Source organism: Calypte anna, chromosome 10, assembly GCF_003957555.1.
Source record: "Calypte anna isolate BGI_N300 chromosome 10, bCalAnn1_v1.p, whole genome shotgun sequence".
Taxonomy (NCBI): Eukaryota; Metazoa; Chordata; class Aves; order Apodiformes; family Trochilidae; genus Calypte; species Calypte anna.
In genome coordinates this window covers 13,878,999-13,893,870 of record NC_044256.1, presented here as the reverse complement: position 1 = coordinate 13,893,870, position 14,872 = coordinate 13,878,999, and the positions used below count along the sequence as shown (strand labels likewise).

The 14,872-nt window shown below is 45.3% G+C and overlaps 1 protein-coding gene across 2 annotated transcripts in view; it reads left to right on the top strand.

Annotated features, from left to right (window-relative positions):
* The first annotated feature begins 4,752 nt into the window (after positions 1–4,752).
* ABHD2 (abhydrolase domain containing 2) overlaps positions 4,753–14,872 on the top strand; it is a 37,430-nt gene continuing 27,310 nt past the window's right edge. Inside the window, exons 1-2 of one of the 2 annotated variants that reach the window (XM_030457376.1) lie at positions 4,753–4,833; positions 14,226–14,312. The gene's annotated coding sequence lies outside the window, so the exon portion shown is untranslated. Of the gene's footprint in view, positions 5,067–14,225; positions 14,313–14,872 lie in introns of both variants that reach the window. The other variant, XM_030457377.1, reaches the window with a different exon arrangement.

Sequence of the window (14,872 nt, the reverse complement as noted above, 5' to 3'; positions counted from 1 at the left end):
GATTCTCACTATTCTGGCACTGGGCAGTAGCTTCCACCTCAGTTCACTTTATTTCCATAAATACTGCTCTCTAGGAAATGTCTTCTCCCCATTCCTTAGACCATACTAAAATTCAGATTTTTACAGTGGGCTGATGATCCCACTGTTCAGCTCACTAAGCATTTCAGTTTGCAGGATTGCAACCCCTCGCTCTCCTCACACACCACTACTTCTAGGGCAAATTTTTTTCCAGAAAAAAATACTTTACAAGCAGCCACTGAAAAAAATTGTGGCTTTAGCAGTCTCCCTCATTGGTTTTTTGAGGCTGGGATAATCATAGTCTTTCGAAACTCCAACCTCAGGAACACAGTATAATGGCAAATGTCAGATAGACCACTCAGAATTAAACAAAAGACAAATAGCTTCCTTTATTCAGTATGACATCTTGGAAACACTCCAGGAGAAACTCATACATCCTTCTGGCTTTACTACATTCATTTGTTCTAATCCACCCTGCTTTCCACCAGAGATACCTCCTCCTGCTGCCCCTGCTGCCTGCTGCATGAACCCCCTGCTTGTGCAGATGGCTCTGGGGACAGGTGCCACACCAAAGGCCTGCTGTCCCTGCAGCTGTGTCTTGATTTACCAAGATGTGTGATAAAGGGACATAAATGGTTCTAAAATGGCTCAGAGTGAAAAAGAGGTGGCATTGGAGATGGCTGCTGTTAGGAACAGGTCTGTTTATTGCACAAGACTGCTTATCTGCTTGGCAGCCTTATGTTATTCCACTTAACCAAACTACCTGGAAAATTTGGGAGTGTTGTAACATGGATTAATCTCAGGGAGATACAGATGGATCCCTCCCCTAAAGCACTGAGGCTGTTCATGGAGCCAGGCAGTGTTCAAGTGTCACAGAGCATCCAGAAGCAGGACCAGCAGCACTGCTGATGCTGGGGAGTGGTTTCAAAAGCTCTCCCTCCAGCCAGCAGCTGTGTCTGGACGTAGGATAAAAGGAGTGAGCTGACTGTTGGGAATTCATGGACAGAAGCCACTGAGCAGAGCCTGGCAAAGTGCTCAGCTCAGTGGCATTTCTCTTTTTGGCCTAAAGAATCTGAAAATGCAATAGCGTTTCTTCTCTGAAATGATCCGTGAATCATCCATGTCACAGCCTTCTTGGTTTGGTAGAAAAACAGTGAAAAAAAGAAAGAGTCAGAAAGCCTCTAGCAGCAGGGCAGCAGGAGAAATGCCTTCAGCCATACAAAGAGACCAAAGCCTCGGGTCTACAGGGCACAAAAAAGGTGGACAGCAGTAGCTCTGAAGGGCTGAGGTTAGTCAGTAAGTGCTGTAATTGGGAAATAAATAGCATGCTAAATAAACCCTGAGCAGAAGCTTTTGAGCAGAGTAACAGAGCTGGAAGCTGGCAAGGAGCAGCTGAATGAGAACGTGATGGAAAAATACTGAGCAGGTGGGCCACGTGCCACATCCCCCGCTCTGGTTTGTATGATGCAGCCCTTCTCCCATCCCTTATTCTGTCAGCTCCTCAGGACAGAGGCTGCTCTATTTAGAGATCTGCAAAATGCCCCTTACGCTTTTAGACACCATTTAGCAGAAAATACCCAAGAGTTCAAAGAGCACTCTGCATCCAGATCCGACAGGCTCTCAAACAGCACAGCTCCACAGCCTCTGAGCCAAAGCCTGACTGGCACTGCAGGGAATGCAGAGCAGGAAAAGAGGAAAAAGCATTGCCTTTATTTTCATCTGCAAAGCTTTTCTGTGTTCACACGTCACTGATAGACACTTTGCTTATTTTCAGCTGGCAATCAAACCCTGTCATAAGAGATGTTTTCTTTTTTTGCTCCTGTTACACTGTCAGAGATCAACACCCCGGTATTTCCTCCAGCAAAATGTTTCCTCAGAGGTGCAAATTTCCTGGGAGTCCTTCAGTACACAGCAAGCTTGCTGAGGAGGAGAAAAGCTGGGCCAGAGGAAATGAAGCAGAAAAAAAGTCCGAGTTCCTTGTGGCAGCAACAGCCAAAAGACAGGAGATGTGAAGTACAAAAGGTGAATGTTACCACGGAGTTGTACAGGGTGTTGTCTCAGGCTGGCTCAGCACCACACTGAGTTCTCTCTGCCTAGTATCTGTCCAATTGCTGGTTTTAAAAGGTGAAATTATCCTCAGTCTTTTTTTGGCCTCATTGTACAGAGGTGAGTGCCTGCACAAGGCAAAGTGATGTTTTCTTCCTGTGCCTACAGTTTTCAGCACACACATTCAACCTCTTTTGCAGTAGCCACTACCCAAAGAGGAATCTTCCTATCTGCAAAGCATTAGGTTATTCCTGGACACCCACATCCTGCTTTTCTGTGGGATCATCAGAGAGAAACATCTGCTGGGTGGGAGCATTCCCTCCCTATAAGGCTGGGAATGAAGCTCAGGTCTTCCCAGCACCCTTCTATATGGGATGGTTTGGGCTACTGCTCAGATGGCATTTCCTGCAAATGGTACAGCTCAGATCCTGGCTCTGGGCCATAGCTCTGCACCTCTGCACACACCACTGCTCTCACCACCATCACACCCCCACCCTGATCACCATCACATCTCTGCCCTGATCACCATCACACCCCCACCCTGATCACCATCACACCTCTGCCCTGATCACCGTCACAGCTTCCTGGCTGCAGCAACATCACCTCCCCACACACTCAGAGGGATGACAGCTTCCCTCACAAGCCACAGCTCGCAGGCTGTTTTAATAGCCCCAAGCCAGGTTTGTGTTCACAAAACACAATTGCTCCCTCCAAGCCACCTCTGCTCCTGCACCAGAAGGGTGAAACCCTCCAACATTGTCCAGAGTAAAAAGCCAACTGACTTGCAACAGTTTCTCCTTCCCTTTCTGGAGACAAAACCCCTTGTCCATCGCATCCCTTCTCGCAATAAGCACAGCTCAGGAGTTGGGCTTGGGCTCCCACAGCCACCTGTGAATTTGTTCTGCCAGCTCTGCACTGTCAGGCACCTCCAGTTCTCACCTCTCATTCCTGGCTGATGTATCTGAGCACCCACGGTACATAAGACCACCCTGTGCTTTATGTGTCAGCAAGAAGGGCTGTGGGCAGCTCTGAGTTTGCTTTGCTTTGTGACACTGTGCTTAAGAAAACTCTCAGGTCAGAGAAATCTCCCACAGCCTCAAGGATTTAAAATAAAAGTCTTGCTTGGAGGCTCGGCTCTGGTTCCTGGCATATTTTCCTGCCTGGATTAATGGTGAGGAGCCAAGGTACACCTGGAATCAATTGGACTGCAATTTTCTGTAATCAAATTCAAACACATTCTTCAAAGAGGTGGTTAAGAGGCTGATACCGGAAGTTTATCTGCTTAGCCTATCTTGCAGCTTGATCACAAGCATAACTCAGCAGCCTTCAGACATACCTAACCTCAGCCCAGCTGAACTGCAGACCGATTTAGCAATCACCATAAACCCTGGGTTAATTAAAAGCTGAAGATAAGGAGCCTGGCTCTTGTTTGCCTGATGTGGGTTCACATCCATAGCAAGCAAGGAAGTGTGATTGCTGTGGGGCTGCTGCTGTTTCTGCTCTGCCACTTCAGCAGCCCCTGCTCTGCCCTCCCTCAGAGCTCCTTCCTCCACCGTGACTCAGCCTACAGCAGTTACTCATCCCTCTCTGGGTACATAACTCTCTGGAAAATGTGACTTGCTCCTTAAGAGCTTTTTCTACGTAGGAAGCTCCAGCTCCCAGTAAACAGAGGAAACAAAATGTCTGAAATCAGAGAAAGGATTTTTCCATCCAGTTATATAAAGCAACTAGTTAGGGACAGTTGATATTACTAGCAACCTAACACGTGACTCTTTTGGGAAGCTACAAAAAGGGCAAGTTTATAAACATTGCATTGCAGACGTTTTTGCTTTTATTATTTGTTTTCCTCCAGTGCCTTCCAGATGTGTCGGACTACCTCCAAGCAGGTTTTGTTGGCCCAGCCACACACCCCCTTTGCTGGGAAGAAACTGGACAGGTTCTCCTGTGGCTCTGAGGGCTTGGGGGAGGACCCCTTCACCCCTTCACTCTTGCTTGGCGAGGCCCAAGAAGTGACCCCACCTTCTGCGGGTCCCACCTTGTACCCCCATGCCAGGTTTGCCCCACAGATGGCCTGGGGACCCAAGGGCAACAAACCCATCCAGTTGAAGGCCTGGCCACCATTCTGATGCAATTCGTTGATTGCAACGTGACATCATGAGACCAATATCAGCACCGGGGGGCATCAGCCGCCTTTGCCACGCTACAGAGGGGGTTTGGCTCTCATGACCACAGAGCCAGCCCCATGTCACTGAGGAGCGAACACGCACTCCAGCTGCAGCCGCTCCCCGCGCTGCCTCCCCACCGCGGTCGGGGTGTTGGCTCCGGCAGCAGGAAGCGGCTGGTGCTTCACCCTCTCGTCACAGCCCCTGTCACCCTTCGCCACCGCCCACCACCGCATCCCGGCCCCGCTCTGCCATGGCGGCGCCACCCGCGGCTCCCCGCAAGCGCCGGCAGCCCCGCCCCTCCGGCGGACACCAATCACCGCCCTTCTCCTGACTGACTGACAGGCATGCTAGCCAACAGGACCACAGAATCCCGCCCCTCTGCGTCTCCAGCAGCCAATGGCGCCTGCGCAGCCCGGCAGGAGCGAGCTCCCACCCCCAGCTGTCCCTCTGGCCAATTCTCGAGCGGGAATGGGCGGGATTGGCAGGAGGCGCAGCCAATAGGAGGGCGAGGGCGGTTGCTAAGGGGCCGCGGGCAGCGGGGCTGCCGCAGACGGCGGGGAGCGGCGGGAGTTGTCGGTGGCCGCTCGTTGGGGCGGGACTGCAGGTGAGGGGAGGGTGAGCCCCTTCTCTTTAGGGCTTAAGGGGCAGGCGGGTCTCTCCTCCCTCCTAGCGGTGCAGGGCTTGAGGGGCTGTGGGGCGGGGGGTGTTCGCTGTCCGCTGCCCCGCCGCTGGGTCCGTCAGGCGCCGGGCGCTCAGCAGTGTTCTCGCTCCGGCCTCGGGCTCCCCGTGACTGCCCCGCTGCCTTGTTTCTGGAACCCTTCGCAGCAGGGTTGCCGGGTGTGTGTGTTTGTTTGCTTTCTGGGGTGGAGGTGGGGTTCGGCCTGGCCTGGCTGTGAAGATCTGCGGTCCGGTACCTCTGCTCCCGGTTCTGGGTGGGTTGGGAGGAGCTGGGTGCGTGGCGGTACCGTGACGGCTTCGCCATCGCTTGCCGGAGCTGTGAGGTGGTGTGGGGAAAGAAAAGAGGGGCTGTGAGCAGCCTCTGCTCTCAGGGAGACGAGGGCGAAATCAACTGAGAGCTGAGCCTGGAGCAGGAGGTCTGTGAGGGTGGTACTGGTGTGGGTCAGGGCCAGGTTCGGGCTGCTACCTGTCAGGTCACGCTCCTACTCGATATGAGGCTTTTCTCCACTCTTACTCATGTTCCTGGGTCCTGGCACTGCTGCTGGCATTTTGCAACGACCTTAGGACTTTCTTTGTTGATGTGGTGTCATACCTCGTTGTTAGGCTCTGTCTACTCCGTTCTACAGCTTGGAGTAGAACTCGTGAGGTACTCCAGCACAGGATGGGTAACTCTGTCTATCACAGCTGAGGTACCACGGCTTGTGAAATCCCTCACCTGACACTTAACTTCCTTTAAGAGGTGTGTTGGGAGCAGCTTTATTCCCACAGTTATGGCTAGAGGGGTTGCATTGTTGTGCCTGTCTGCTTCAGACAGTTCCTAACAGCTTCCTCTTATTGTTGATATACAATTGTCACAGGTCTGGTAAGCACTAAAGTTTCCTGTCTGCCTCTTATGGATTGCTGTTTGGCTTCCACAGCACTTCTCCTTCTGTAAGAAATATTTGTGGCTTATTAATCATATAACTGATAGTGTGTTCAACTTGTGTGTCTTGTTATCAATGATTATTATGCTTAGAAATGCTCAGCTTCACAGGTTGTAGTCCCCCACTGATAAGGTGTTTGTGGAACAGAGTTCAGCCATTTGCTTTGTGATGTCTCATTTTCAGACTGCCTTCAATAATGATTATTTCCCGTGCATGAAGTTTTGTTATGGACAAATAGCATTTGTTTTTTCTACTGTTACCTTTTCTTCACTTTCCTAGATGCTTGCTACATTCTCATATCATAGGAGAAGTTTGAATATATTCTTATGTCTTGGATCAGCGGACATGCAGTCTTTCTTATTCTAGCCATTGTTTTATTTCAGTCTCAAAGTCAAGAATAAGAGAAGGAAGGATACGAAAAAGAACCAAAAGCTGATGTTTGGGTTCCTCTGTTCTGCTTCTTTATTTGTAAAAATAGTTATATTTTAGCTTTCGTGTGAAAAGTCCATTGTGTTACTGAGCAAATTAGCTGCATAGAGGGTAAGGATGACCTCGGACTGTACCAGACTGTCTGTTCTGGGGATGGAAAAGATATGGAGACTAGGTAATAAAAGCTTCCATTTTCAAAGTCATTTCTGAAGAAGCTAAACTTAAAAATGTATATTTTTTAATCTTCTTGTGAAAACTGTATTTCTCTATTCAGGGCATGAATAGTAGCTTAGGCTCTTAGAGTTTCATAAAGCTACGTTATTAAACTTGTCATGTGAAAACCCAGAGATTAACATGCTGAAATAATCACTGCTCTGGGATGTGACATTGGGAAGGAAAGATGGCAGAATACCATCATTTGTCCTTGATACATGCATAGGATGAGGTTATCCAAATCTACAAAATTCCAACTCCCCTTTTAGATGGGATTTGATGCACCATAGAAAATGGTGGATTTAGAGCAGTGATTCAGACTGTCTGTAATGGTACTTGAAGATCACTCAACAAGGGAGGTGTGCTGGATGCTGCTGGATCCCATTGCTGTGTTACTCTCCTTTCTTGCTCTGCATCTCCCGCCTCTTCATCCTTCCTTTTATGCTGCCAGCTCTGGCAGTGCCAGAACTTGGATTATGTTAACAAAGAGCAGCATTTAGCAAAATCTGTGGAAGGGGTGTACAAGGTGGGGTCATTAGTACTTGTAATTCCCGTTGACAGGTGCAGCCATCAGCACGAAGCTGGTATTTTTGACTTTTCAGCAAAACCCTAAATCGTCATCGTTTTGCTGCTGTATTGGAGTCTTCAGCGATGCTTTTAAATTTTTCTGGAAGAATATTTTTAATGATGTGTTATAGCTCTGAATTAATATTCTTAATGTGTGCTGTGGTTAAACTGAACTTCTGTGCAAGTGTTTGCCCTTCTTCAGCCTAAATAGCTGGCAGAAATTAAGCTTATAAGCAGTTAAATCTAATCAAACTCAGATGGTTAAGTTCAGTATCAAACAATTGATTTAATTTCAATGTGCAAGGGTAGTCTCTCCTTATGGAGAAGCAAAATCTCACTTGTCTACCATATGTAGGTGGCAACAGTGCTAACCTAGTCAGGCAGCTATCCTTGCCTGGTTCAGCTCTAGGAAGGTTTGTGTGCCCAAGGGCTTGTCTTTTTGCTGGCTGTGTCAGATGACTTGATAATAAAGATAGTCTCTGACTGCTCAACTTTGCCAGCATCAGACAGCAGCAATTCAAAATGCTTTGCAAAGCAATTCTGTAGAAAGCAGATGACTGAAACATCTTTGTCTCTGCTCTGTTAGAGGTGATGGCAGTGGAAGGAAGTGTTATGCTTTGCAATGTACAGAAGATTTTCATCTATATATCTCTAGATTGACCAAGAAGCGCAGTTGCCTAGAGGTTACTCTCCTGTCAAGAAACACTTGAGATTCTCAGCATCATGGATTCAAGTTGACTAAAATAAATAGCAATGGCAACTAAAATAATATGGACTGAGCTCCTGCAAGCACCAGACCCTTGTGAAACTTTTCATGTACTAGTTGTGAATAAATGAATCCCCCTATTCAGGGCATTGAGTACTCCATGTAATATGGGCTTGTCATGGAAATGATCAGCTAGGACAAGTGACTGGCTGCTAGAGAGGAGTTTGCTGTTCACCAGTTTGTCCTACCTCTCCATTTATTTACATCTTCAGAAATGCTTTCATATAGAGATGCAGTTTCTGGAAAGATGATGCTGAGGGTGCTCAATCCTGGCTGTCCTGTAACTGGAACACCCAGTTCTCTGAAGTGTTAGTTGGGCATATGTGAATATGAAATATTGTACCAAGTGAAATAAGCAGATGGGTATTTACAGTGAACATCCTTGTGAAGAGGGTAAGGAGAAAATGTCCTCAGATGTGTGCCCGTAATATCCCTAACCACCCACTCAAATTCAGCAGGAGACTGTAGCCCTTAAAACTTTGAATTGCTAATGTGTGCTGTGGTGCTCCAAAACCTGTTCTAATTGTCATTTCCACAAAACCTGACTGTTCTGCAGCATTGGCAGCTGTGTACTGGTCAGGTTCTGTCTCTTCATATTTTTTTCTTTTGTCTTGAAGTGGTGTTTCATTTTTTTTATATAATGATGTGAATTAAACTTATCTAGTGTGAGCCTTCTATCTGTCATGGACAGACTCTGAGAGAATGACTCTGCAAATCTTCTGTAGTGCTGTTGAGCAGAGCTGCTTATCGAGGGGGGGAAAAAAAAAGGCTTGGTGTTTAAATTAGACTTCAGAGTAAGGTAGCACCTCAGCTTTTGATCATGTTCATATTTGGGTGTTTTTCAATTGCTTGAAGTGGACCAGTCTTGAACAGTAAATCTTGACTATGGCAAGGTGTATGCCTGTATTTCAGTGCCTAAAGGTAACTTCTACGAGCAGCTGAGGCTCTGCCCTGTAGTTCCAGAAGGCAGAGGTTGGGGTGTGACAAAGTTTTAAGTTTCTGCAGTAATCAAATAGCTATGTTTGCTTAAATAACATCATTATTTCATTTAAGATAAGGTATCATTAATTGGTTTCTGTGGAGTCATCAGTGATTTGTCCTACCTTAGTTTATTTGTGTACATAAGGTGTGGGCAATAAAAGCTAATGCAGAGTTTTCAGTCCATCTGTGATGAGCAGGAACTGTGTTAGGTGACTTACAAGGAGTATATAGCAACCTTCTTAGGTAATATACAAAACTGTCTGTCATGCAGTAGAGTAATTTTAATCAGTCAAAATTGTGAAGAAATGAAAGCAGTTCCTGTAGTTGGAAGGAAGTGACATTCAAGGCTCATTTGACTGTAAATTAGGTTACTTGGGGAAGTCAGAGACCAAAACAGTCCTGGACCCTGTTGGCTATAAAGTTATTCTGAGGTGTTTTCTCAAGCAAGTTGCCTTGGCTTATATACCCAGCCATCTTGGGTGCTTGGCTTCTGCTCTGAAGGTGTAGGACTTCTCAAAGTCAAAAAAGAAAAAAAGCTCCAGTTGAAGGCGCCTGTCTTTCTGGCTGTGCTGCTGGTGCCATTGTGCTATGAACTTTGTCCCCGTAACCTCCCAGTACCTCTAAATTTAGTGAAAGAGCCAAGTATTGTATCAGATGAAAAGGTCAAACTCTAGTGAAGGCACCAGCCAAGAAATTCCTGTTGGAACATGGTGTAAACAATACCTGCTGCTTTCTATAGTCACCAACCAGCTGAGTCCTGGCCTGGGTGCTGGCTTTGTCCCAGGGCAGAGGAATTTGCACCAAGGACTTCCATGTGCTCTCTAAGTAATGTTGTTTTAAGCATCCTGGCGATTGAACATGTCAGTGTGCCCTCATTATTTGGAGATAAAATCTGTCAGATGCTTGACAGTAAAACTGTGGTGGGGTTTGCCAGGCTCTGGCTCTGGCAGGGACTGCACTTTATCTCTTACGGCCATATCTCCTGAAAAGTGGAGCTCAAGTGCTTGAAGTGCTCAGCTCATTCTTAGTTACACCCTCTGTGCTTTGGCATCTGAGACTTAGTTGGCTGGTTTTGATGGCCAGAAGTACTGAGCAGTACATGGAAGTGATCTTGGCATTTGCTTCTGTATCCTCTTCTGAGCTGTCACTGAAGATAACAGGAGGTTCTATATGAGCTACTCTTGGGCTTGTTAGACACCCAAGGTCTCAAAATAAGCAGCATGGTGCCTTGCTTTGTGTGCTTCAGCCTTTGAGGCATAGTGCAGCTCTGGCCCTGAAACACATCTATGTGACCTTGTGGAGATGTAAAAGTAGTAGTTTAGGCTTAACCCTTTTTTCCCTAAAAATTAAAGCATCTTTTGTATAAAAGTGGGCAAAAGGTATGATACAAGACTCGGATTGTCCTCCGTTGCTTTACAGAAACTTAGTCTGGCAGCCTTTCCCATGAAGACACATTGCTTCAGTCTCTCCCAGGTGGATACGTGCCCTACATACATTTTCATCTGAATGGTCTCTAAATATCTTCCTCTGCATTTAAACTGTTGACAGCTCAGCAGCGTGATGCACTTCTCTACGCTTCCTGGAATGAGTTTTGAATCACACAGGGCATAAAACTTGGCTTTGCTTAAAAACCTTGGTGGTTCTCTGACGTTGCACCCTTTCCTTAATAAAGTAACCTTCTCCTTAATGTGGTTCTAAATATCTTACATGGTAGTGGCATGCCAGTAACTTTGGGGTTTGCTGTGGAAGTTTCAGAAGAGGCAATAGCTTTGGCTGATGTTGGTGATTTAACTTCCTGGAAAAAACTCTAAAGAACTCAGTGAAACAGCCTTCCTTCTTCCCTATTCAGAGGGGAGGAAAAGCTTATTTCTGATCTGAATCTGCTTAAGCACAGCTCTTTTAAGTAGGGTGTTTTCCTTATCTCTTGTCTAGCAGATGATTTCAGTCTTATACTGCAAGCAGGCACTGCAAATAGGGAAGCCAGTCCAAGAAATGTCTAACTTAGTTAACTATGTCTGTCTGCTGAATCTGTCTAGAAGCAGCCTTTTTGGTACTTCTGAAATTTAGTGGCAGAGATAGACTATTGCATTACTTGGTAGAAGCTGTAAAAGGGTAGGAAAGGGGATTTTAAAGTGCTTTCTGTGTTGGCCTGGTATGGTCCAGCAATACAGCTCCTGGTATTGCTGTCCAGCTGTGCTCTGAAAGCAGTAGTGGGCTGGAGTGGTGGGAGAGCAGCTTGGAGGCTTTTGTATCAAACTGTCATTACTGGAAAAGGGATTCCTTCAAGAGTCTTCAGTGAGTGTAATGGAGCATAAAATATCTTACTAGTGGAGCCTGTTTTGCAGAGGCTGCCTTTACTCTTGGCTGTGGGCAGTTCCATACAGCTGCATCTTTGCTTTAGCCCAAAGCATTTCTAATGCTTCAGTGAAATGATTCTGCCAGGCTTCCAGTAGCTCATTAAAAGGTCTGAAGAAAGAACCTTATGGGAGTGGCTTCCTTTAATCTCTATTTCTTTTTTTGTGTTAGCTTTCCCGTACACAGCCAGGCTTAGCTTTGACATGGGTGGAGGAGCTGTAATGCTTGGTTGCTCCCAAATCCTGCATATGCCCCACTGAGTCAGAGGGTGACTTGACTTCTATCCCTGGAAGAGTCTCTTCTTCCAATGAACCAGATTGGTTGTTAGTCATGACTTCATTTGCTGCACAAGAAAATGCCAAAACCCAATGTCTTTGAAAGGACTTTGCTGTAGCTATAGTGGCTTTTGTGGTACTTGTTTCTATTCCTGTCTGGAAAGGGGAGACATGGGGGGGAGAGAAGGGGATTTCATTATATTTGTACAGGTGATATGCACTCTGTTCCCTATAACATGATTTTCAGCTTTTTATTCTGTGATGAAAGGACAAATGAAAAAATTCCACCTATCTAGCACCTGCTTTCCAGTGATTGATATTAAAGTTAAGTTTTCAGACACAAACTTAAGAATATTGCTTGCAAGACTGTCAGTCTTTGGGGCTGCCACCTTTTAAGTAATTCTGAAAAAAGAGATTGAACATTTAAGGTGCTTCAAAAGAACATCCTTGGCCCCAAGAGCTTCAACTTCTTTGTATTCCTTAATGTAGTTCCCAAACTCTGTAATGGATGGAAAGGAAGGCTTCATTGCTTCCAGTGATACACTTACTGCCACTTGTTCATTTTGTTTAGCCTGCTAAAAGTGAACCCTGGTGTTCTGTATGCAGAAAAAGCCTAATGCTTGTCTGTTTGTATTAATGATGACCCAAATAGAGGAGGTGTTAGATTAAAATTTGACTGGCTCAAAGCTGTGGTTCTGTCTCTTTTTGTAGGCAGACAAGGATTTAACAAAACAGCAGCAAGGTGACCTCTGTGCTTGTAAATACCAAGGCATTTCTCCTATGTGATTAGAGGCAGAGCTCTCAAATCCATTCCATTAGGCTAAACTCTTAAATTTTTTGAGCACAGTACTCTATATCAGCCCCTGCAAATCTGTCCTGGGAGAGATGGATCTGTTTAGGTCTTCAGAAATACCAGACCAGAGTAAGTACCCTAAGTGCTCCAGCTGGATCCATGGGGCATGACATTTACCAATTTAGTCCTCTTGGACTGGAACCATTGCTTAGTTCACTGAGACAGCCGAGCAACTGCAACAGCAGTGTTGCATGTAACTGGTTTGAGCTTTTAGGTAGAGATCCTGACAAATACACACTTCAAACATGTGCTGGAGGTTCGTGTTTGTGCAGTGAATAGACTAAACCAAAAAAATATGTGAAGGCATAATGCTTCCTACCAGATTTTTTTCAAAGTAACACCAAGCTAGCATGGTTTTTAAGGTAGCAGCAGGCAAAAACTGGATATAGAAGCATCAAAAAGAGGTAGCATGTTTGTAACCTGAAGATTATGTGGGAGAGAAGATTCTAGGAGAAAACAGCTTAGTTGGATCTGTTACACTGAGTCACTAGTACAAAATGCTAATGACTAATTCTGTTTTATTTTTAACAAATTCACTACAGCTGAGAAATCTGTAAACAGCAAAATAGCTTAAAATCTAGGTGGCAGGAAGGTAACTTTTTTTATCAGTGTTTCTATTAATTTTCTAAAAAAAACCAACCCAAACAGTGAAGGGGAAATGGCAACAGAGCTGGAGTCTTAGCTGGGGAAGATGTGCTCAAGCACCTGGTTGTCCTTGAGCCAACAATTGTTCATGAATTCAAACCACCCTTTTTCTGATTGCACCTTCCCTGGAGAAACCATTCTGTAGTTTTCCTGCTGTCTGCTACGCAGCTGGAGTTGGCATTGGTGAAAGTCTGCTCAGTGTGGGAGTGAGATGACATTCTACAGCTGAACATTGCCCTTGAGCTCGTCATTGAGGTATATGATGCATGTAATCTTCTGTTTAGAAGAACAAATTGCTTTTTGTAGCCCACGTCTCCCTTTGATTGTGAAGATCAGACCTGGAAAATAAAAGCTTCAGAGAAGTCCAATATTAAATGTCTCCACTTGCCTCACACTCTGTCCTGCAACCCAGACTCTTGTGGTGGCAGAAACCTGCAGTTTTTCCAGCACTCTTTTAGTCAGTAGCTGATGTCAGACTTGTTTTCTTCAAGGGATTTTGGTGTAGCTGCACTGAGTACAGAAAGTACTTCTGAGGTTTTGCCTTCCTGCTAGAAAGAGGAGTAAGGTTTTGGTATGGCCTGTCCTGTTGGAAGCAGCTGCTGTAGGAGAGACAGAAGACTGTTCTGGAGCTTTTTTCTGGAAGCTGCAATTCCCCACTGGTTTGTGCCTGTGGAGAATTCAGTTCTAATTGTAAATATCACTTAAATGTTTATGGTTGGAGGCTGAAAGATCTCTCTCTTTATTGACATCATCAAGGTTTTTTTACAAGCCTTGGTGTGTGTGCACTATTGTAATTAGGTGGCTGTATCTGAGCCTGCTGGTGGCTCTCACCATCTTGTTGAAGTGTGATGTGTTGTAACATCTAAAAAAGCAAGTGTGAGAACAAGCAGAGACTGTTTACAAGCTTCCATCTGTAGGAGTGAGCTGCCCTGCTAAACCCCAGTAAAAGTAGCAGGAAACTTTTCAGACTGGCTTCACACTCCAGTAATAGTGTAGATCCTACACAAAGTTGAGAGGAACAGTAGGCTGTTACTTCTAGACTTTCAAACATGATTTGTCACAGCTTTCGTGACTGGGAACAATGTCACTTTCTTGCATAGGGGATGACTTTGTGGCCTTCTGTAGGCAACTGATCTAGTCTGGAATCTCTCCATAGGCAAGAATTTTGGTGCAGATGGTTTGGCATTGAAGTAATTAATGACAATACATAAATCATCTGCAAAAATTGATGGTACCACTGTAAAAATTTGTTTTTCCCTTCCAGATGTGGACACAGCCTTATCAGTAATAATTTGTTTTTTCTCCTCACAGGCTACATCTGATGGTAGGTGGATCCAGACGGTGACAATTCTACCAAAAGTTGGCAATTACCTTAAGTTGGAAGAAAAAGTGACTTTGGTAAGATTTGACTTGTCAGTTGTTGTTTTATTAGGGTTACCTTTGTAGCTGAGGAAAGATGCACCTACCCCTTCAACATGGATAAAATGTCCCTGTAATAACTGCAGGCAGCTATTTGATAGTAAATGTAGGTGGTTATTATTATTATTATTACATCTTCAAAAGAAGTTAGATCAGTTTTAGTTTGATTTCAAGCTGGAAGGATATTAGTATATTGTGAGGGGTTTAATTATCTGCTCTGCCCCAGTTCCTTCACTCTGAAGGTCATGAAAGATTAGATATTAATCTAGTCCTCCTTTGGCTGTAGAACTAAAATGAATTAAAAGAAATGCAAAACTCACTGGGACATAAGTGACCATCTGAAATACATGCAGTAGTTAGTACCAGTGGTCGTGTGCAGTTGCAAGATTCAGGCTGAGGAGCTAATATAGTAGTTCTTTCACCTGAGAAGAAACAGGGATCCAAAGTTGCTGATGTGCCCTTATAGCCTGGCTTTTCACTTCAATTTGAGCTGAGTGATCTTGGCCAAGATCCCAAAAGCATTGACTGGCTGCAGGCTG